Raw genomic sequence first — 24,948 nt, 5'->3', positions numbered from 1 at the left:
AGTTTTGCCAGATTTCAATGGAATTTTTAAATTTCCTGGGCATCTATTTGAATTTGTCTCATGCATTCCATTTCTTTTCTATATTTATCAATCACAGTTTCCATTCTTTCCCTATCATCATCTGTTTGTACCCTAGATTTGCTGAGCAAGTTCTTTATAAATGTTGACATATCTTTTTTTTTACCTGAGATATTATTTCTGATATGATTTCCTCTATTGAATCATGAATTTGTTTCTTTAGCTTCTATCATTTGAGAAATTTCAGATGTGTGTCTTCTAATTTATTCTATGTTGATGTCTGCTGGAATTGTTCTAGATAGGCTGGAGGTCTGAGGTTGCATTTTTTTCTGAGTCTTCATTTTCTATTTAAGAAATTTTTATTTTTTTTCTATGTTGATTCTTGTAAGTTTTTTGCAATAGGTAGTAGCTGTGTTGGTTACTTTTCTCTCATTACTGAGACAAAATATTCAACACCCAAAATTAAGAGAGGAAAGGGTTAATTAGCTCACAGTTTGTGTAAGTTTCAGTCCATAATCAGCTGGCTCCAAGGCAGGGTGGCATGGCACAGGAGCAAAACTTCAAGGTGGCACAAAACAGCAAAAGCTGCAAGAGAAAAAGGAGAGTGAGAGCAAGCCTTTTTTCCTTCCCTTATATTGTAAGCAGGCTACTGCTCCCTACAGTGGGTGTAGCACTCACACTGTCTTCTGTGCTTTGCTCTTGCCCTTACCCTGGTCACCTGCTGAGTCACTTCATCAAACTTCTAAGTTTCTCAAGTTGACACAGTACATCAACTATTACAGTAGCTATATCACTATTTTCAAGTCCTTTCCAGCAAAATTCTGTTCCTCAGGGATATCTTTTGTGTGCACAAAGTTCTTGGCTTGTGTCTGTTCCAAGATTCTACCTTCCCAGTTAATTAAGAGTAAGATATTGTTATCTGTTTGGCTTAGTTCCCAGTTCTTTGGTTCTGGGCTGTGGTGAGGACCCCAGTGAGAACCCTGGGACTTCCTACTTTTGTTATAGAAAGGAGAACAACTGATTACAACAGATATGACATCCTCTTTAAAGTAGTATAATTAGCAATAACAAAGGCATCAACCACAAATTAGAAACTAACAAATTATCCTAGTGTTAACTTTGCACCTTAAACCATAGGAGCAAAATTTAAAATTTTATAACAGAACCAGTTGTAAACTGGGAGCTTGTATTCAAAGTGTTTCCCCTTGGTAGAGTGGTTTTACCCTGTGGAGTGGAGAAAGCAAAGATCACTGAAAAGAATGAAAAGAAAGTAGAAGCAAGGCTGGAGGACAAAAGATGATCATGCAAACTAGTTTCCTTGGGAAACTAGACAAGTAGGCAGAAGAGAAAAAAATGAGAGAATAAGCAAGGGATTATGGAACTTGGTCTCTGGGTTTGGGGAGTGGAATTAGTGTTCTGTCATTAGAGTTCCCCCCAGCTATTTAGAAAAGAGAGGAAAAAGAAAAGAAGAAAAAGAAAAGGGAAAAAAGAAAGAAAAAACAAAGCAAAACAACAAGAACAAAAGAACCCCCCTGCTTCTGCTTGGTGTGTGTTTGCCCTCAAATACAGTGCTGTTTCACCTCACCTGTTGGCTTGTATTGTTATTGTCGCTTTGTACTTTTCACATCACTGTCCCCACCTGTCCAAGCTGTGCACCCTGCTGGGATCCTACTGTGCCACTGTGTTCCCTCTGGTCTCTGGGTCTCCCGGGCAGTTCGCCTGAGTCGCAGCTGCAGTCATGGCAGTGGGAGGCCCTACACTATCACTTGGGTCCTGGCGGTGGAGGAGGTGCTGGGAGGAGCTCACATCATTCACCTGGGTTGCATGGTTCCATAAGCATCTTTTAATGAGAAAATCTTATTGTTTTATCTATAGAAAACTTAACCTTTTGATGGTAACCAATGTAAACATAGCATAATAATATGTTTAGCAATATTTATTAGCTGTGTCTACCATAAGGCTATGGAAACTATTGGAGATCCATTAGTTTTTTAAGGTGGTATTTTAAAGAGTGGAGTGACATTTTTAGGTGACTGTTCTTTTAATTTACCAAGAGGAGTGTTGTCCAACAGCTTTTTTAAAGTCTAAGGGTCCCCATTTAATTATCTTAAAATTTTTTGATGGTCTATGGGATCATAATAATTAATATATTATTTCTGACTAATGAAAGTCAGACATAGTCAATAATATGTATTATATTTGTAAAACCAATCTTGACATCATTTGATCATCTGGCAACTTAGGTGAAAGCATGTCTTTAATTTGAATGACATTTACTTATAACCAATTATAATTAGACAGACAACAGATGGACAACAAACACAAAAGATTTTTAAAAAGACCAGAGTGTACTCCTGGATATTTGACCAATTTGAATTATAATAATTCTTTTACATAAGACTAGTTAGAACTTTGTCTGTTAACAAAGATCTTTTATAATAAGAATTAGAAAGAATAAAAACCTTTTACCTATAATCAACATTTTCTCTGTATTTTATTTTGTCTTAAGAATTTTGGCAACTCAGTTCTCTCTTCCTTCATTTAATCTCTGGCTCTGTCACCCCTATATGTTCTGTTACCTACTCAGACATTGTTTTTCTTCTAACAGCAATTGTCAGATCCCTCTCTAAAAGACCTGACATAGTTTGGGTTAACACTGAACTTTTATAAGATTTGGCTTTTACATTTTGATAAGCTTTTAGATAAGTAAAAAGATTTTTTTGGTGGCCTTGACTGCCCCAAGTGCCTGTTTGTTATCTTTATTTATATTCTTAAAAACAAACTGAAGCATGATAATTTTTGCTGCTTGTGAATGAGGATTCCCTCCTGTGTAGCTAGGACGACAGGCATATGATACTATGCATGCACAGCATGATCAAGGAAAGCAGAGAATGGTAAGCTGCTTCTTTGCTATATGGCTCCACCACTGTCCCACTGGCATTGCTGCAGGAATTAGCAAGGCTGGTGACAGGCAGTGGACCTGGAAGTTATGAATCGGAGCACACAACCTGTGGTGCCACCACGACCAACATGCTGTTCTCATAAAGCAGAGATTCAGGCTCCTTATAATTTTCCCAGAAGCTCAAATTCACAACCTCACCATTGCTAGCACATGCACCTGCCTCTAAAAGTTCTGAGGTGCAGGCCAAAGAATTTCTTCAAAAGCATCATTCAACTATGGGGACCAACAGTGTGGTGGGTGGCTTTTGTTTTTCTTTATATTATTCTCTCTAGTGCTGTTCTGGAACAGGAACTTCGGGAATGATAGTACTTAACAGACCCAAAACAGATTTTATAATAGATTGTAAAACAGGTCCCAAGCTGAAAAGTTCTCCAGGTTAACAGTTTCTTTTCTGTCATGAGCTCTCTTTAAATTTTTCCTTGCTGTATTCCAGTTTTCAGTGTTCAAGGTTTCTGTTTGAAAACCATGGATTATACTTAACAATTTCAAGTACCGTGTTTGTCAGCAGGTGGGTACTGATTCAAGCTCTAATAACTGTACGTATCTTTGTTCTTTCACTGACAAATTCTGCCCCATTATCCCAGCTAACTAAAAACTTTCCATCGTGCCAAGTGCTTACTTTTTCACTTTGGCCTGGATGTCTCCAAATGTGTCCCACCAAGTGCTCTTACCATCTCACATCCTCTTCTTTCCGCTCTGGTGGGTCTTTCTTCTCAGGCCTAATTAGGATATCCCTATTTAGGAGTCAGTTGTTGGGGAACTGGCCAAGATCCCCAACTGCCTGTGTGAGGATACAGTGAAGGATGAAAAAGAAACAAAGTTAACAATGCATACAAGAAGGACTGGGAGGTCAGTGCCTCAGGATGATCAAAGAACAAGACCACTTTGGCTGGCCCACTGTTTGTTGAGCAGAAACACACATTTTCAGAGGGGGCAGTGTGCTTTTCCTGTGTTTTTCCAATTGCTTTGGGCTAGAAAAAAGAACAAAACATTCCTGCAAGAATGAGACAAGGGTCAATACTGACGGAAACTGTTTTTTCCCCCCAAACTTTTACTACTGCTTTAAAGATCTTTGTTGTCCTCAGCAAGTCTTATTTTGCCCCATGAGAGCCACAGCATCCTTACCTGTAGGGCTTCAGCTGTGGCTGGGAGAGAGCAGGGAGTTTCCACATTCAAATCTGGCGAACAGGGCAGGACAAGGATGTCCTGGGACATCCTCTAGGCTGAATTTATAATTTGTGGTCCCCAAGAGTGAGATGATACTCCACAGTGGTTTTGATTTTCAATTCCCTGATGATTAGTGATGTTGAGCATTTTTTTAATATCCTTATTGGCCATCTCTATATCCTTTCTTTTTTTTTGTCTTTTTCCTTTTTATCAGTACCAGGATTTGAACTCACGACTGCCTGCTTGCAAGGCAGGCACTTATGCCGCTGAGCTAAATCCCCAGCCCCATCTATATCCTTTTTTTGAGAAATGTCTGTTCATATCATTTGCCTGTTTTTAAAAATATGTTTAAAAAATTTTAAATAAAAGAATAAAAACAATGATACAGAATTTCAAAACAAACTAATAGGAGATTAACAATAGTTAATATATTGTGTATTGTTATCTGTAAAGTAGTTGCTCAGATTACAAGATACAGGCATGGAAAAAATGATCAAATAATGAAAGAAAAAACCATTCTTTTAGATGAACTAACAGAGATTAGTAGTATAATTATCTGTCATATATCTATATTATGGTAGATAATTATACATATCATCTTTTCCACTCTTTCTTTTATCCTTTCCTCCATTCCAGTTATTTTTTCCTTTTGAGCAGTTGTTTCCCCTTTCACTTGCACAATAGCTGTTGTACATTTTGGATTTTATTTACTCTTTCAGTTTTTTACCCTAGGGAGACAATATGATGTTTGCACATGAAAATCTCATTTATTTCACTTATGAATATGATCTTACACTGCATCCATTCACTTATAAAAGACTTGTGTTTATCCTTTTTTGTAGATGAGTAGTATACCACTGTATAAACATACCACATCTTTTTTTGTCCATTCCTCAGTTGATGGACATTTGAGTTGTTTCCAAGATTTTTTTTTTCTTTTTTTTTGGCTTTTTCGTTTTTACCAGTACCAGGGATCGAACTCACGACTGCCTGCTTTCGAGGCAGGCGCTTATGCTGTTGAGCTAAATCCCCAGCCCCGAGTTGTTTCCAAGATTTAGATATGACAAATTGTGTTGCTATAAACATGGGTGTACATATTGTTTTTTTTTTTTATTTTGAAGGCAGTATAGCACAACAAAACAAGACAGAACAAAGCCAATTGAGACAATGCAGTGAAATTGGTACAGAACTTCAGAGCAGGATACCAGGATAATATTTAATAGGTCTTATAAGATAACATATACGATGGTACCTATTACTGGGGGCTGTGGGAAAAAAGGAATCTTTCTTCACTGTTGGTAGGAGTATAGAGTTGTACAAACACTGCAGAAATCAGTAACAACAATAGTTGTCCATTCAATCAGGTATAGCTAAATCAAACCAAAAATAGAACATTATAAAACCTATCAAAACAGAATATTGAATAGAGCAAAGCAATTAATCAGAACAAAGCAAAACAGTGAAAACAGTATTTGCTTTCAAAGAGAAAATAGAAGGAAACTCTCCATGTTTGCTATATTGCATATGGTCATCCTCCCAAGAGATGATCAGACCTCTGGCCCCATGGCCGGAATAATCAACCAAACCATGCAAGCATTTAGTTGCTTTATGTGCCTTAGTTGCTATCAACTCTGGCTGTCCTCAACACCATCCAGTTGCTAAATGTGTGTGTGTGTGTGTGTGTGTGTGTGTGTGTGTGTGATGGGACATTTGATTCTCAGCCCGCTAGCCGGTAGGCTCATGGGAGACACTGACTTGTTCTTTCCCTGGTCTCCTGCTGCTCATTTGCACGACTGCTGCTTACCAGGAGGGAGGCTCACTGCTTTCTCACTCAGGCCCCCAAGTTCCAACATGCGGTGCACGTATCTTGCTATGATATGATGTTTTCAATTCTTCTGGGAAAATACCCAGAAGGGAATAGCTGGATTGATTGGATCACCAATCCTAGTTTTTTGGCAGATCTCCACACTGATTTTTACAGTGTTTGTACAACTCTATACTCCTACCAACACTGGAGAAAGATTCCTTTTCTCTCACAGCTCCACTAGTATTTGTTACTGGTTGATTTCTTGATGATACCCACTCTGTCTGGGGTAAGATGGTACCTCAGTGTTTTTTTAATTTGCATTTCTCAAATGACCAGTGGTGTTGAACTTTTAAATATATATTTATTTGCCATTTGTATATCTTCATCTGAGAAGTGCATGTTCATCTCAGATGCCCATTTTTGGATTGAGTCTTTGAATTTAGAGGTCCTGACATTTTTCAATTCTTTATATATTCTAAAAAGAAGTCCTTTGTCTAAGGGACTGTTGTCTAAAATTTTTTCCCACTCTGTGGGTTGTCTTTTCAGTTTGTTGGTGATTTTGATGTGTGAAAATTTTTAATAAGATGAGATCCCATTTGTTGATTCTTTGAAGTATTTCCTATGCAGTTTGGGTTCATGAACTCCCTGCCTACTGCTGTAATAAACCCAACAATACAAGACAAGGTAGGTAGAAGTATTCCCAGAAGAGCTGAAAACATCATATTCTGCCTACCTTGTCTTCCAGTAGATTTAGTGTTTTTGTTTTGTTTATTTATTTATTTTAAAGACAGTGAACAACACAGAATAAAACAGATCAGAAGTAAATAGTGTAAGAGTGACACAGATTTCAAAGCAAGACAACAGGAGATCAATAGTGGCTACCATAATTTTTCTTGTTTTCTTCTAAATAGTTGCCTATATCTTTACACACAATGAATTCATACCAAAAAAAGTATAAAACTGATCAAAACAGAATAATGAAGGCATTACAGGCATTCAAAATCAGACAATAGGAAAATCAACCATGGCTGCCATAATGTCTCTTGTTCTCATCAAAATAGCTTCATGCCTTCATGTACGCTGAAATTAAATAATACAAAATAAACTAAAACCACTCTAAACAAAGAATAAAAGCGTTACTGGATTTCACAGCATAATGATAGGAAATCAGCAATGGATATCATAATGTTTCTTTTTCTTCAAAGTAGGTGTTCAATTCAGCATGCAAAATATAATTGATTCTCATAAATTGTTTAGGAGTTTAGGCTTGTATAAGCCTCTCCGTGTACATCTATCCTTTCTGCACTAGAGGGAAAAACAAAACAAAACAAATTACTAGAAAAATAAGAAACAAAAAACCCCCAAACAAATAATAGTAGCAAGGAGCACAAAACAATGATGATATAGGCCTTCAAAACAAGGTGATAGGATCAGAATTTTCTTTCTTTCTTTCTTTTTTTGTACTGGGGATCGAACTTATGACCTAGTGCTTACTTGCCAGGCAGGAGCTTATGCCACTGAGCTAAATCTCCAGCCTGATAGGTTCAGAATTAAGGTTATTATTTTACATAGTGAGTCTTCAAAAGAGTTCCTCAGATCACCAGGCACAAACACACAAAATTATTCCAACCCTAAAATGTTAACTGTTTTGTTTCAATAACCAATAGAATTTGTAGCACAATCATCTTAGCTATCTTGTGTGTTTATACAAATTTAGATATTTTTTCTTTTCCCTTCTTTTTTTTTTTCCTTTTCCTTGAGATATTATTTTTTCCCGTTTGAGCAGATTTTTTTTTGGTCTTTTTCATTTTTATCGGTACCGGGGATTGAACTCATGACCGCCTGCTTGCAAGGCAGGTGCTTGTGCCGCTGAGCTAAACCTCCAGCCCCTTGAGCAGATTTTTATCTTGTCACAGTATTTATTGAGGATTTTGCATCTTATGTATTCATACCACTTCTTACACTAGGGAGACAATATGGTATTTACACATGTGAGTTTGATTTATTTCACTTATGAGTATGGTCTCAAGTTGCATCCATTTACTTATAAAAATCTCAATGTGATCATTCTTTATAGCTGAGTAGTACTCCGTTGTATAAAAGTACCACATCTTTTTTATCCATTCCTGTTGATGGACATTCAGGTTGTTTCCAAGATCTGGCTATTACAAATTGTGCTGCTATAAACATGGGTGCACATATATCACTGTGATATGATGTTTTCAATTCTTCTGGGAATATGTCTAGAAGTGGAATAGTTGGGTAAAATGGGACTTCCGATCCCAGCTTTTTGAAGAAACTAAAGACTGATTTACACAGTGGTTGCACCATTCTACACTCCCACCAACAGTGCAGGAGAGTTCCCTTTTCCCCACAGCCTCTCCAGCATTTGTTGTTGGTAGTTTTCTTGATCCTGGCCATTCTTTCAGGAGTGAGATGGAATCTCAGCATGGTTTTAATTTGCATTTCTCTAATGAGTAATGATGATGTACATTTTTTCATGTATTTGTGTGCCATTTGTATTTCTTCATCTGAGAACTGAGTATTCATCTCAGATGCCCCTTTTGCATTGGGTCTTTGAATTTCAGAGGTCTGATTCTTTTTAATTCTTTATATGTTTTAGACAGAAATGCTTTGTCTGAGGGACAGTTCACTATGATTTTTTTCTCAGTTTGTGGTTTTTCTTTTCACTATGCTGGAGGTTTCTTTTTTGATGTGCAGAAACTTTTTAATAAGAGGTGATTCTGGGAAGTATTTCCCATGCGATTTGATCCTTGTTCATGAATTCTCTACCTACCTGTCTTCAAGATTTTTACCTAATTTATCTTCCAACAGATTTAGTTTTTCTGTTTTAATATTCAGATCTTTGATCCATTTAGATTTTAGTTTAGTACATAGTGACAGGCATGAGTCTAGTTTTAGTTTTCAGCATGTGGAGAGCCAGTTTTTCTAGCACCATTTATTAAAGAGACTGTCGTTCTTCCAGTGAACATGTTTGGCCCCTTTATCAAAGATACGGTGGTTGAGTGTGTTGGTAGTTGTGGCTGTATCTTCTAATCTATTCCATTGATCCTCAGATCTGTTTTTGTTCCAGTACCATGTTGATTTTATTACAATTGCTTTGTAGTATAACTTCAAGTCAGGCATTGTGATGCATCCTGCCTTGCCTTTGCTGCTTAGAGTTGCCTTTACTATTCTAGGTCTCTTCTGGTTCCAGATGAATTTTAGGAGTGATTTCTCTAGATCTATGAAGTATGTTGATGATATTTTCATTGGGATTGCATTGAACTGTATAGCAGTTTTGGGAGAATGGCCATTTTTACGGTATTCAAATATTATGTATTTATACAAATGATACTTATTATGATATTTATTACAATAAATATTGTAAAAATTATGATATTTATATGATATTTATACAAAATATATAATTACAAACATTACGATATTTATTCTTCCCATCCATGAGCAAGGGATGTCTTTCCATTTTCTGAGATCCTCTTCAATTTTCTCTTTCAGGGCATTATAATTTTTCCTGTATAGATCTTTTACTTCTTTTGTGAGATTAATTAGTAACTATATCATTTTTTGGATGTTAGTGTGAAGGGTGTGGCTTCTTTTATTTGTTTCTCAGTGATTTTGTTGTTAGTGTGTAGAAATGCTATTGATTTTTGAGTATTGATTTTGTATTTAGCCTCGTTGCTGAATTTATTTATTATTATGAGACTTTCTATGGAGTTTTGAGGGTCTTCTATGTAGAGCATCATGTCATCCACAAATAATTATAATTTAACTTCCTCTTCCTATCTTTACCCCTTTTATTTCTCTGTCTTGTCTTATTGCTCTGGCTAGTATTTCCAGTACTATGTTTTTTTTTTTTTTTTTTTTTGCCTTTTTCCTTTTTATCGGTACTGGGGATTGAACGCATGACTGCCTGCTTGCAAGGCAGGAGCTTATGCCGCTGAGCTAAATCTCCAGCCCCTTCCAGTACTATGTTAAATAGTAGTGGTGATAAGGGACATCCTTGTCTTGTGCCTGATTTTACGGTAAAGGTCTTCAGTTTTTGGCTATTTAATATGATGATGGCTGTTGGTTTGTCATAGATGGCCTTTATCATATTGAGGTAAAGACCATCTATTCCAATTTTCTGTAAGGTTCTTATCATGAATGAGTGTTGTACCTTTATCACAAGCTTTTTCTGCATCTATAGAGATGATCACGTGATTCTTACTTTTGGCTTTATTGATATGGTGGATTACAATTATTGACTTATGTGTGTTGAACCATCCCTGCATGCCTGGAATGAATCCTACTTGGTTATGGTGTATAATTTTCTTGATGATTTGCTGCATCCTTTTTGCCAATATTTTATTGAGGATTTTTGCATCTGTGTTCACTAGGGAGATTGGCTTATAGTTCTCTTTTTTAGTTGGGTCTTTCTTAGGTTTTGGTACTAGAGTAATATTTTCTTCCAGGAATGACTTCGGAAGAATTGCTTCCCTTACGATTTCATTGAAAAGTTTGAGGAGTGTTGGCATTAAGTCTTTTTTGTATTTCTTGTAGAATTCCACAGTGAATCTATCTGGGCCTGGGCTCTGGGTTGTAGGTAGGGGCTTAATTACATTTTCCATTTCATTAATAGAAGTTGGGTTATTCAGCAGTTTTACATCTTCTTGACCCAGCTTTGGTACTTCATATGTTTCTAGAAATCTGTCTATTTCTTCTGTGTTATTGAACCTATGAGAGTAGAGGTTTTTCAAATAGGTGTTGATGATCTTCTCTGTATTCCCACAGAGCCTGTAATGATTTCACCTTTCTCATTCCTTATTGCATGAATTTGAGCTGTTTCTTTCCTTTTTTAAATAAGGTTGGCTAGGGGGTTATCAATTTTATTTATTCTTTCAAAGAACCAGTTCTTTGATTCATTGATTTTTTGGATTGTTTTATTAGTCTCTATTGTATTACTTTCTGCTCTGATTTTTTATTAATTTCATCCCTTCTTTTGGCTTTGGGCTTAACTTGCTCTTCTTTTTCTAGATGTTTGAGGTGTAGCAATAGGTTGTTTATTTGTATTCTTTCTGTTTTCCTGATGTGGGAACTCAGTGCAATAAATTTTCCTCTGAGGACTGCTTTCATTGCATTCCACAGATTCCAGTAATTTGTATTTGTATTTTTGTTTGCTTATAGGTATTGTTTAATTTATTCTTTAATTTCCTCTGTGACCCACTGATTGTTCAATAGTATATTATTCAATTTCCGTGTGTTTGTGGGGTTTTTGCAGTTTCTTTTTATCATTAATTTCTAGTTTCATGGCACTATGATCTGATAACATGCATGGGATAATTTCAACTCTTTTGCATTTATTTAAATATGTTCTATGGGTAAGTATATGGTCTATTTTAGAGAATGTCCCCTGTATTGTTGAGAAGAATGTGTATTTTGATATTGTTGCATGGAGCACTCTGTATATGTCTATCAAGTCCATTTGTTCACAGTGAATCAGTTCTGTTATTTCTTTGCTGATTTTCTGCCTGGTTGATCTGTCCCTTGGTGTCAATGGTGTGTTAAGGTCTCCTGTTATAATTGTGCTATTGCTTAGTTGATTTTTCATTTCTATTAATACTTTGCTTTGTATAACTGGGTGCTCTGGAATTTGGTGCATATATATTTAAGATTGTTATCTCTTCCTCTTGAAGTTTTCCCCTAACAATATGTAATGACTTTCCTTGTCTCTTCTGATCATTCATTCTTGGTTTGAAGTTCACATTGTCTGCAAACAGAATAACTACCCCTGCTTTTTTGGGGGGTTCCTGTTGCATGAAGAGTTGTTTCCCATCATTTGACTTTCACTCTGTGAGTTTCCTTTTGGGTTAGATGGGTTTCTTGTAGACAGCATATGGTTGGATGTTGTTTTTTGATCCATTCTGCCAGTCTGTTTCTTTTAACTGGTGAATTGAGACCATTTACATTGATAGTTATAACATTATATATTGGTTTATTGTTGACATGTTATCTTTCTGCTCTTGCATCTTTATCTTTCCATTCTGTTTAATCATCTGCTTTGCTTAGTGGTTTTTCCTATGTGTATCTAAACTGTCTTTCAGTATTTGCAGGATTGGCTTGTTGATCATGAAATCTTCAGCTGTTTGTCGTGGAAATATCTTATTTCTCCATCCATTTTGAAGGACATTTTTCAGGGTACATCAGTCTAGGATGGAAATCATTTTCCTTTAGGATCTGAAATACTTCACTCCATGCTCTTCTTGACTTCATTGTTTGTGCTGAGAAGTCTGTTGTAATTCTGATAGATTTTCTTTTATAGGTAATCTGTCTTTTCTAACAGCTTTTAATATTCTATTCTTATGTTGGATTTCTGGGATGGTGATTATTATTTTTGTGGGTGTAGTTTTATTTTGGTTATGGCTATTTGGAGTTCTATTTGCTTCATTGATCCTAATGTCAGTTTTTATTCTCATATTTGGGAAATTTTAGCTTATACTTCTCTAAATATCCTCTTGATATCACTTGTGTTGTCCCCTTCTTTTTCATTTATCCTTATCAATCTTATGTTGTTTTTCTTTGCATCATCTTGTAGCTGTTGAACTGTTATTTCCTGATTCCTTGTTATTTTTAAAAGATCTTTCCTGGGGCTGGGGATTTAGCTCAGTGGCATAAGCGCCTGCCTTGCAGGCAGGCAGTTGTGAGTTTGATCCCCACTACCGATAAAAAGGAAAAAGACAAAAAAAAAAAAAAAAAGATCTTTCCTTTCCTGTTCACTAGTTGCAATCTTGTCTCTGAGGTCTGAAATTCTATCTTCAGTTTCATTGAGGTGCTTTTTACAACTTTCAATGGAATTTTTGATTTCCTGTATATCTCTTTGAATCTGTTTCATGTATGCTGTTTGTTTCTTATATTGTTCATCCAGGGATTCTATATTTTTGTTTTGTTTCTCTAATTTTTTTTCCTTAACTCTGAGGATGGAGTGTTTCTCTAATTTTTTAACTTTGTCTTCTTTTGATGTGTTCTGCATCTCTTTCTTTACTTTTTTCATTTCTTCTTTTAGCTGGGAGATTATTTCTAGTTTGAATTCCTTTAAAGCTTTCCAGAGTTGCTTCTTTATTTCAGCTGCTATTATTTCAGATATTTCAGGTGTATGGCATGTATTTTCTTCTATGTACATAGCTTCTAAGCTTTCTTGGGATGGGCTGGAAGTTTGAGATTGCATTTTGGACTTTCATTTTGGCATTTTCCTATATATCTCTGTTTCAAGTGTTGTTCCAACTCTTCCCCTGGGCCTGTTGGAAATCATCTTCTATGGCCTCAGCTCTTGGTACTCTGGCCACCTAGTTCCCCAGATTGGGAGAAGTTCACTGCATAGCCCAGTCAGGCCCGAAACCTGTGGAGTTGGTCGAGTGTGACAGGAAGCTGGGAGGTTCCTTTACCACTGGGAGCAATGATCTTAAACTCCCAGGGCTTGGGATGGTGTGCAGACACTCACCTCTGGCCACCCAGTTCTCTGGACTGAGTGAAGTTCACTGGGGGTGGCCCAGGAAGGCCCAAGACCTGAGGATCCAGTTGAGTGTGGCAGGAAGCTGGGAGGTTCCTTGACTCCTGGGAGCAATGATCTTAAACTCCTGGGGCTTGGGATGGTGTGCAGACACTCACCTCTGGCTGCCCAGTTCTCCGGATTGAGAGAGGGTCACTGTAAGTGGCTCAGGCAGGCTGAAAACCTACGGAGCTGGAGCCAGTCAAGTGTTGCGGGTAGTTGGACAGTTCCTTGACCACTGGGAGTGATGATCTTAAACTCCCAGGGCTCTTTCCCTGAATAGATCTTTTACTTCTTTTGTTAGATTGAGTTCTAGGCATTTCATTTTTGGGGATGTTATTGTGAAGGGTGTGGTTTCTCTTATTTCTCTCTTAGTGAGTTTGTTGTGTGTGTATAGGAATGCTATTGATTTTTGAGTGTTGACTTTGTATCCAGCTACAATACTGAATTTAGTTATTATATGTAGGTGTCTTTCAATGGAGTTTTGTGGGTATTCTACACAGAGTATCATGTCATCTGTAAATAATGATAGTTTAACTTCTTATTTTCCTATCCTTACCCTTTTTATTTCTCTCTTTTGTCTAATGGCTCTGGCTAGTATTTTCAGCAATATATTTAATAGAAGTGGTGATAATGGACCTCCTGGTCTTGTTTCTGATTTTAGAGTAAAAGCTTTCAGTTTCTGGTCATTTAATATGATGCTAGCTATTGGTTTGTCATAGATGGCTTTTGTCATCTTGAGGTAAAGACCATCTATTCTGATTTTCTGTAGGGTTCTTATCATCTTATGCCACTGGGCTAAATCCCCTGCCATTCCCTTGAATTTCTTGTAGAATTCTACTGTGAATCCATCAGGAACTGGGCTTTTCTTTGTTGGTAAGGTTTTAATTATGTTGTCAATTTTATTAATTGAAAATGGGTTACTTCATTTGCTTTCCTCCTCCCACTGGCTCACCAGCTTGGGCTTTCACTCTAGTTCTTTTACCAAGATTTGTATGACCACATTGAACTTGTTTCATACTGATTGTTATCTTTGGGTTTTCTTGTGAAAACACCCTGAACTTTGTCTTCACCCTTAGCTGAAATGTTTACATATCTTCTGGTGATAATTTTCATAATTCTATGTCTCTTGAAAGGTTCGTGGACATGAGACCTCATAAAAGGCAGGTTTGAACTACAAATAAGCTCTTAAAGAAAATTTCATTTTAGATTGAAAATATTTGTGCTCAACTGCTTGGGCTTTGTTCATGTGTGTATATTTAGTTCTATGCAATTTCATCATGTGTAGATTCATATGACCATCACAAGAGACAGTACAGTTCTATCACATCAATCCCCCATGCTGCCCCTCATACACCTACAGCCACCTACCTCCGTATGCTGTCCCCTTTCCCCAGCCTCTGCCAACTATGAAACTGCTATCCCTGTACTTTTGTCATTCAAAAAATGTTAGATAAGTAGAATCATATAGAATATGACCTTTTGAGATTGACATTTTTCATTCAGCATAATTCCCATGAAATTTATCCAAGTTGTGGCATGTATTGATACTTTGTTCCTTTTTATTGCTGAGTAATATTCCATGGTTGTGGATGTACTAGTTTAACCATTTACCCACTAAAGGACATATGGTTTGTTTTCAGTTTGGGTCCCTCCCTAATAAAGCTTTTGTGAACAAAAAAAAAAAAAAAGAAAATGGGTTACTAAGCATTTTTACATTTTTTTGATCCAGCATTGGTAGTTCATATATTTCTAGAAATCTGTATATTTCTTCTGTCTTATCAAACCTATGAGAGTAGAGGTTTTCAAAGTAGGTATTGCAGGCTGGGATTTAGCTCAGCAGATAAGCTCCTGCCTTGCAAGCGCTTGGTCATGAGTTTGTTCCCCAGTGATGATTAAAAAAAGTCACAAAGTAGGTATTGGGGCTGGGGATTTAGCTCCACAGCATAAGTGCTTGTCTGGCAAGTGCAAGGTCATGAGTACCACCAAAAAAAGAGCACCTATTCCAAAGTAGGTATTGATGATCTTCTGTAATTCCACAGGGTCTTTAGTGATTTCACCCTTTTCATTCCTTATTGCATGAATTTGAGTTTTTTCTTCCTTTTTAAAATAAGGTTGGTTAGTGGCTTATCAATTTTATTTATTCTTTCAAAGAACCAACTCTTTGATTCATTGATTCTTTGGATTGTTTTCGTAGTCTCTATTGCATTGATTTCTACTCTGATCTTTATAATTTCCTCCCTTCTTTTGGCTTTGGGCTTGACTTGGTCTTCCTTTCTAGATGTTTGATGTGTAGCATAAGGTTGTTCATTTGTGTTTGTTCTGTTTCCCTAATGTGCAAAATCACTGCAATAAGTCTCCGTCTGAGGATTGCTTTCATTGTATCCCACAGGTTCCAGTAAGTTGTATTTGTATTTTCACTTGCTTGTAGATATTGTTTAACTTCTTCTTTAATTTCCTCTGTGACCCATTGATTGCTCAGTAATGTATTATTTCATTTCCATGTGTTTGTGGAGTTTTTGCAGTTTCTTTTGCCATTAATTCCTAGTTTCATAGCACTGTGATCCAATAACATGCATGGAATAATTTCAATTCTTTTGCATTTACTTAAACATTTTCTGTGAGCTAGTATACAGTCTATTTTAGAGAATGTCCCACATGCTGCTGAAAAGAATGTATATTATGAGGCTGTTGAGTTGAACATTATGTACATGTTCACTAAGTCCATTTGTTCACAGATGTGATTCAGTTCTGGTATTTCTTTGCTGACTTTCTGTGTAGCTGATTTATCCCTTTTGTCAATTAGGTGTTAAGGTCTCCCATTATAATCATTCTATTGTTTATTTGATTTTCATTTCTGTTATTATTTGTTTGGTATAGCTGTGTGCTCCTGAATTTGGTGCATACATACTTAAGATTGTTATCTCTTCCTCTTGAAGTTTTCCCCTTAACTGGTATGTATTGACCTTCTTTATCTCTTTTGATCATTCTTGGTTTGAAGTTTACATTGTTAGCAAACAGAATAGTTGCCCCTGTGTTTCTGGGTGGGGGTTCATGTTGCATGAAGTATTGCAACACTATGAGTCTATGAGTTTCCTTTTGGGTTTGATGGGTTTCTTGTGTACAGAATATGATTGGATGTTGTTTCTTGATCCATTTGGCCAGTCTGTTTATTTTAATTGGTAAATTGAGGCCACTTAAATTAATGGTTATAACTGATACATATTGATTTATTTTTGTCATGTTATCTTTCTGCTATTGGTTCTTTACCTTTCCCCTCTGTTTAGTTGTTTGCCTTGCTTCATGGTTTTTTCCTACATCTATCTAGAAGGTCTTTGAGTATTCTTTTCAGAGTTGGTTTGGTAGACATGAAGTTCTTCAGTCATTCTTTGTTGTGCAAGTATCTTATTTCTCCATCAATTTTGAAAGACAGTTTTGCAGGGTACATCAGTCTGATTTGGAAGTCATTTTCCTTTAGGATTTGAAATACTTCACTCCATTCTCTTCTTGACTTTATTGTTTGTGTTGAGAAGTCTGCTGTGATTCTGATGGGCTTTCCTTTATAGGTGACCTGTCTCTTTTCTCTAACATATTTTAATATTCTGTTCTTATGTTGAATTTTTAGGATGTTGATTAGTATATGTCCAGGTGTAGATTTATTTTTTTATGATCATTTAGAGTTCTATATGCTTCACTTATCTGTATATCAGTTTCCATTCTCATGTTTGGGAAATTTTCTGCTATTCTTCTGTAAATAGTCTTTTGATATCATTTGTGTTGTCACCTTCCTTTTTGTTTATAGCTATCAATATTATGTTGTTTTCCTTGGCATTATCTTTTTTTTTTTTTTTTTTTTTTTGGTACTTGGAATTGAACTTAGGATATCATGCTTACCAGCTGGTGCTGTACCACCAAACTTGGTCCTCAGCCCCTCCCTTTGCATCATCTTGCAGTTGTTGAATTGTTATTTCCTGATTCCTTGTTATTTTAAAAAATCTTTCCTTTCCTGTTCACTGGCTGTAGTCTTGTCTTGAGGTCTGAAAGTCTATCTTCACTTTCATTGAGGTGGTTTTGCCAACTTTTGATGGAATTTTTGACTTAATGGGTATCTCTTTGAATCTGTTTCATGCATTCTGTTTGTTTCTTGTATTGTTCATACAAGACTTCCATCTGGCCGTGTTCCTCTAATTTTTTAACTATGTCTTCTTTAGATGTGTTCAGCATCTCTTTCATTACATTTGTCATTTCTTCTTTTACCTGGGAGATTATTTCTGATCTTAGTTCTTTTATAACTTCCCAAAGTTGCTTCTTTACTTCAGTTGCTACCATTTCAGGAGTTTCAAGTGTATGGCTTACATTTTCTTCTATGTCCATGTCTCCTAGGCTTGTTTGAGATGGGCTAGAAGTTTGAAATTGCATTTTGCTCTTTCATTTTGTTGTTTGCCTGTATTCTCTTAGGGAAGCTAAAGGCAAGGTCTCAGTTGTTTTTTAGTTGAGAATATGTACCCCTACTGCAGCTTCTCCAGTTGAGTGGGCGTTAGACAGGTGTTACCAGGTGGCTCCCAGCCACCGAGGGTCACTCAGTGGGGCCCAACGAGGCCCAGAGGACCTTCCCATGGGTTTCTGGTGATGGGAGATGCTGGGTAGGTCCCTACCAGGCTCCAAATGACATGCTGTGGCTTCCCCATGGGATGGAGATTGCTGTGTGCACTTTCAGCTTGCGAGGCAGAGCATAGGCAGCTCTGGGCCACTTGGGGATCACTGGGCAAGGCCCACCTAGGTCCGAGGGGATCTTTTGGTGGGTCCTTCGGTGATGGGTGGTGCTGGGTGGGACCCTACCGGGTTCCTAGCAACGCGCCCCAATGCGCCAAAGTTGCACCATGGGATGGAAATCACTGTGCACACTTTTGGCTTGTGAGGTGGAGTGCCAGAGTTTCTGTTTTAATATTTAGATCTTTGATCCATGTTGACCTTAGTTTAGTGCATGGTGATAGACATGGGGCTAGTTTTAGTCTTCAGCATGTGAGAAGCCAATTTTTCTAGCACCATTTATTAAGGAGACGATCTTCCAGTGAACATTTTTGCCCCCTTTGTCAAAGTTAAGGTGGCTGAGTGTCTTTATAGTTGTGTCAGCCTCTTCTTTATGTTCCATTGATCTTCAGGTCTGTTTTTTTGCCAGTGCTGTGCTGATTTTATGAGAGTAGCTTTGTAATAAAATTTCAAGTCAGGGATTGTAATGGTGTTATAGGTAACTGAGTTAGGTAGAAGTATAGGCAGTCAGATAAGGCTAGGTCCTCAAAGGAGCCAGTGCAGAAGCCCAGATACCTTGTAACTGTGGGGGACATCTCTTTATGTGGACCAGACCTCAAGACAAAAGGTCAAACAAACTGGGCTGGGGATTTAGCTTAGTGGCATAAGTGCTTGCCTGGCAAGTGTGAGATTTCGAGTTTGATTTCCAGTACCAAAAATAAATAAATTAATTAATAAAAATAAAAAATAAAAAAGTAAATCAAACAAATTCACCCATATCCTAAGGATTAATATTATAAATAGATCTCTGTCTCCCAGGGAAATCTAGGAGTCACCATCCCAACCCCCTACAGGATGACTCACTGCTTTTCAAGCATGTGCACTTGCTATGTGACTCACTTCCCTTTTGTTCCAAATGTAATCAACTTTACCCAAGAAATTAGTCTTATTGGTTGACCGTAATTGTGCCCCACCTTATGTTTGCCTTGTGAGTTGCCATGTTTTCCTCACTTTGGACCTTGCTCATCTTGTGGTTTTACTCTATAAAAGTCCCTAGAAAAGACAGAATCTTTGGCAACCCACTCAGGACACTTCTGTCTCTCTCCCAGATAGTAGCTTTCTTTATCTCAATAAATATATTCTGCTCCTAACCTCCATTGTTCCTAAAATTCATTCTTCAGTTTTAGAGAACACAAACTCATATAGGACGTATAGTAGGTTGGGAGTTTCATTCCCCTATATCACTGGTACCTCATGCAATCCCTCACAAATCCTCCTCCTTTCTCTCCCATATACACCCACTCTGCAAGACACTGGTTGCTCTCTAACAACAGATCCAATAAAACTTCCTGTCCTCTGGCAGCATCCAGAACCTCTTGCTTCTGACCCTCCTGCTGCAACAGCACTCCAGGGACCACCTGCTGGTATGGCCACTTCTTTTCTCTTAGAGCTTCCCAGAGATGCCCCCCCTCCCCCCGTCCCAGGTTCTCTTGATGACCAGGCACCTGTTCTGTGTGCTACATCTGTTACACCCCAACCCAATCCATTCCAGTCTGGATTACAGTTTGGCCCCAAAACCTTGCCCCCTGCCCTCCTAGTTCTCACACCAGGAGATGTCAGGGGGCAGAGAATTGAGTTCATTTTCTTTCCCATTGATAGATCTTTCTCAAATTAACCAGCATCTGGGCTCATTTTCCTTAGATCCTTCCCAGTATATTCAAGAGTTTTAGTACTTAATTCAGTCATATAGTCTAACCTGGGCTGATTTAAATATGATTCTTGGTTCCACTCTTTCCTTGGAAGAGTGGAAATGAGTGATCTCCCTGATTTAGTTTTGAGATGAACAGCATCTCCAACAGGCTGGTCTTCCTGTAGGGATGGTGACTATCCCTCAGGAGGACCCTACCTTGGACTATCAGGCAGAATCTGGAGATCTAGCTAGGTGAGATCATATGATTTCTAATTTAATGAAAGGACAGGGCAGCCCATAAAGCAGTTGATTTTGATAAGCTAAAGGAAGTAGAACAGGGATGAAAGCCTAGCTCAGTTTATGGTTCATATGGCTGCTGTCCTTAGCTGAATCACAGAAAGGTCAGAGAAATATCTTATCCTAAAGATGTATTTTATTACCTAATCAGCAACTGACATTTGTAAAAAAATTATAGAAATTAGACTAGTCCTCGGACCCCACAATATGAACTTAACAATTTGGCTTTCAAAGCTTTAAATAATAGAGGTGATACTACAAGAAAACAGGGAATTTCTGAGCTGCAGATGTTAACCACTGCTGGCTATCCCTCCAGGGCCATGTTTTAGATGCTGCCAGAATGGCCACTGGTCTAGGGAATGCCCATAGCCTGGGAGGAATCCTATTCTGTGTCGTCCATGTGGGGGACTGCCCAGTGTCAGCAGTTGCCTCTGTTAGCTCTGAGGAATGGCCACAGGACCTCCCCCACCAGATCCTTCACAGACCTTCCTGGTCTGGCCTCTGTGGACTGACTAGACCTGAAACTGGCAGAGGCTCCTTGGAACATTTCAAACACTGAACTCAAGGTGATTCTTGCAGAGTGTGTGTGTGTGTGTGGGGGGTAAGACTATCTCATTTCTTATCGATGCAAGAGCTTGCCCTCCTTTCAAGAACCAACTTCCTTGGCCCAATTACTATTGTGGGTATTGCCAGTAAAGTCTCCAGACCCTTAAAACGCCTTTCGCCCAAATTTGGTACCAGTTGGGTCAGCACCTTTTCCCACATTTTCTGTAGATTTTACTCTCAGTCTTCCTGAAACTCAAACTCAGTTGTCTTTTGCCTCAGGGATGGAACACATTTTGCACATGCTTTCATTTACTATAGCCTTAATTAGATTCCTGACCCCTTACCTATGACCTCTGCCTCAGTTAGTATTCTTCCTCTTGCCCCGTGGCTACTTGCCTGGAGTTTTATCCAGTCTCTCCTGATTATCTTTACAAAACTTTAGTATCAACTCATTCCTTGCCAAACTATGGCTTCCTACCTTAGTTAAAGATTGCTGGCTCTGTATTTTTACATAGGCAGCAACCTATACAGACATTCCAGTCCCCACCGCCAGGTATGGGTTTCTACCAATCTCACCTACCACCCTAAATATGAAATGAAAGACCAAATCCACTTCTTCAAAGGAAGTCTGTGGCTGCTTTCCCTGTCAGACAACAAACCACCAGGTAGCACATGTGGTTTGATTCCTCCAGTCTTATTCTGCTAATGCTTCTGTGTGCAAGAGCTAAACAAACCCATACATAGTACTATAACCACTGATACTCCTCTAACTTTCTAAGTCTCTGTTTGCATTCAGTGTAACCTGTCCTCTGGTACTTCATTAGGACATTTACTTCCCCTCAGTGTAATTATACATTACCATTCCTGGCCTCGTACGATCATGCCAGCTACTGGGTTACTCAGGATACCTCACTCACTCAGTTTGTCTGCTTTTTTGCTCTCCCATAGTTGTGACTGTGTCGTTGCTCAGCAGACAGAGTTCTGCAGCGGTCATCAAATCCCTTTTCCCCATGAAATCCCCGTCATCAACCTCCCTCTTGCTCAGGCTGTCTACTCTTGTCTACCTTTGAGTACTCCTCACAGTGGCTCTTTGTGGATACAAGAAATTTTTCCTTTACTGGTCCACAATTTATAGGACTGTTTTTCCCACATTTCTAGGGGTTGAATACAGTACTAGGCCTTCACACTGCTCTCCATTGCCAGCTACTTTTATTTTGATACAGATTCTCCTTAAGTTCCCCAGGCTGGCCTCAAACCTGCAATCCTCCTACCTAAGCCTCCTGAGTCATTGGGATTACAGTTGTGAGTCACCATGCCTGGGGAGATTTACCTTGATTAAAATGAATCCACAGGATTAAAGTCATATACATTTGGGGCAAAGGATGTAGCTCAGAGGTAGAGTGTTTGTCCAGCATGTGTGAAGTCCTGAGTTCAATCCCTGGTACTGAAGGGAAAATCATATAAATTTAACTGCAAATTCTTCCTGTTTTGCTTTTTTTTCCCTTTTGCATCAGCATCTCATGATGTAGCCCAGGCTGGTCTCAAACTCATAGAAATCCTCTGCCTGGGCCTCTTGAATGCTGGGATTACAGGGATGTGTCACCATGCCTGGTTTAACCACAGACTCTTCAGAGGTCACATCTGTACTTAAAGCTTAAACCTTTCCCCACAGCAGCTTGGCTTCCATATGGGTACATCACTGATGTTAGCTCTTTATTTCTGTCATTATTACTGCTGTTCCTTGGACTCAAAGTGAGGATACACCGATTTTCTCTGTTATCCCCCAGCCTTCTTTAGCCCTTTGTGGAGTTATCTGACATGACTGCAGCCACTTTGAGCACGACTGAATGACTGATACAGAGTAATCCTCATTGATTTTTCTTTCATAGTTTCCCAGAAAACTATAAATAACAAAACCATTAGAGCAGTACCTGAAGCTTTACAATCTGATCCTGTCTCCAGGAATGTGCCTAACTCTAATATTAGTTTAAGATAAACCAGGTACATTCCAACTAGGATGAAGTAACTTTTGTGCTAACCAGATTACATTCCTTTTCTCCTGGCCCAAACTGCAGGGAACCAAGTGGTCTTGCTGTCACCCAGGACCCTGCTTCTGCTATATGTTTTCTCAATAACTTGTGCTTTGCAAACCTGGACGTGTCTGCTTCTCTTGTCTTCAGCACCATGTCACCTTGAAGCAGGTTTTCCTGCAGTAGAAACTAGCATTGACCTGAAGCAAGGGCCTCTTCTTATTTTCCATAATATTGTTTATCCTCCAATATTCTTATTTTCTAGAATATTGCTTATTCTCCAAAGATCTGGTTTCTGGTGTTAGCATTTCCCTCATGGTGGCCTAATATTCATACAGGCATATCACTGATTTTAGCTTTTTGTGCCTATTTTAGACCCATAGAGATTTCTTTTAGTTTCTTATCATCCTAACAAAGCCTGTGAATATTTTTGCTGAAACTTACCCAGTATTGACATATTTTTAAGAAGGAAGTTTTCAAAATGTCTAGTGAGCTGTACTTCTGGTGGAAGAAAGCTTTTTGTTGTAATGTCTTCTTTATATATGACATTATCAACTTTTTCTAAAATGTTTGATAATTTTTCTTAGTGGACCTGGCAATACCATCTATTGGGGAAGTTAATGTCCAAAGCTTTTCCACTTCAGTCATTTCTCTGAGTTTCTATAATTTTGCATAGGGGAGAGACTAGAAGTGATGCGTAGCCAGAGTAGTATCTCCATAATCACATAATGCAGACCCATTTCTTGGGACCCAAAAATAAATTCTTGTACCACTGATGAAATAAGTCCCAATAAATGATCATCAACAATCTATTTGGGTAATTGAACAACTGAATAGTAGATGATTAAAATACAGTGATGTATTGAACTCAGGAGAACAACATAAAGATTTTACTTTAAAAGGACAAAATAAAACAAAATAAAGCCAATCAAAACAAAGCGGTGAAAGTCATACAGGACTTCAAAACAAGATAATAAGAAATCAGCAATGGCTACCATAAAGCCTCTTTTTATTTTCAAAATAGCTGCCCATATTATTAGCCATAGGAAAATCAAACAAAATATAGCAGAATAGAACCAATAAAAGCAAAACAATGAATGCAATACAGGGCTTCAAAACAAGATAACAGTAAGTTCAAAATGGTTACCATAATATATATTGCTGTCTTTGAAATAGCTGCCTATGCCATCAGATGTAATAAAATCAAACAAAACAAAGCAGAATAAAACCAAACCAAACAAAACAATGAAAACAATACAGGATTTTAAAACAAGATAATAGGGAATTAACAATGGTTGCTATTTTCAGAAGGAGATCCCCCATAGTTACTATACTGAATATTGTTATCCTCCAAATAGATGCCCAGAACATGAGCCTTAGACCTGCAAAGTCAATTGAATATTACGCACTACAAATATTAAGTTGTTTTTTTCTACCTCAGTAGCAATCATCCCAGCTTGTTTCTGTGGATCAGCTGGGAGTAGGGGGACTCGGCTCTTCTTGTCTCCCAGCCTGCATTGCTGGTCAGCTCACAGGAAAGGGCTGGCTTATTGTTTCTCCTCCCCATGGCTCACAACTGCCACTAACTCACAGGAAGGGATTGGCTTCTTGTTTATCCTCCCTGTGGCCTGTGACTGCGTCTGATTCACAGGAATCCATCATAAGGATTAGTACAACATTCATTAGAATTACATTGGCTATTTGTCACAGGAACTAACCCATTTTGAATGAAACATTCAAATCTTTTAATGATGGTGGTTATTTTTTGAAAGAGTGCAGAAGTGTTGGAAATTACATTAGGGAATAGTGCACATTAGGAGGGTTTTATCGATCAGAAACAACCTTTTTGTGTTCCAGGATTCAAAATTATTCCTAGAGGAGGGATATTGTATTAGGAAAACTGACCCAACACTTAGGGATAGTTTTCTTTTTTTTCCTTCTTTCCTTTTTGTTTTTGTGAACAGAAAAAGTAATTTAAGGACAGCATTTTTTAAAAAATAGAGACTCACTATGTAGTTTATATACTGACCTTGAACTCACTACACGACTCAGGCTAGTTTCAAACTTGTGATCCTCTTGCAGTTTTGGGATTACAAATCTCACCATATTGTGTGCCACCACACTGTGTGACAGCAA

General features: G+C 37.9%; 1 long non-coding RNA gene across 1 annotated transcript; it reads right to left on the bottom strand.

Moving 5' to 3' along the window:
* Nucleotides 1-382: 382 nt before the first annotated feature.
* LOC134472838 (uncharacterized) lies at nucleotides 383-24,382 on the bottom strand. The gene is made up of 3 exons (XR_010042814.1): nucleotides 24,249-24,382; nucleotides 3,652-3,761; nucleotides 383-603 (listed from the first exon to the last, which is right to left on the bottom strand). It is a non-coding gene; the product is annotated as an uncharacterized LOC134472838 (long non-coding RNA).
* Nucleotides 24,383-24,948: the final 566 nt, after the last annotated feature.

Source organism: Cavia porcellus, unplaced genomic scaffold, assembly GCF_034190915.1.
Source record: "Cavia porcellus strain 051 isolate PalLab524CR breed Dunkin Hartley unplaced genomic scaffold, mCavPor4.1 scaffold_25, whole genome shotgun sequence".
NCBI lineage: Eukaryota > Metazoa > Chordata > Mammalia > Rodentia > Caviidae > Cavia > Cavia porcellus.
Note: the sequence above shows the minus strand (reverse complement) of the source record. Positions and strands in the feature narration are given on the sequence as shown.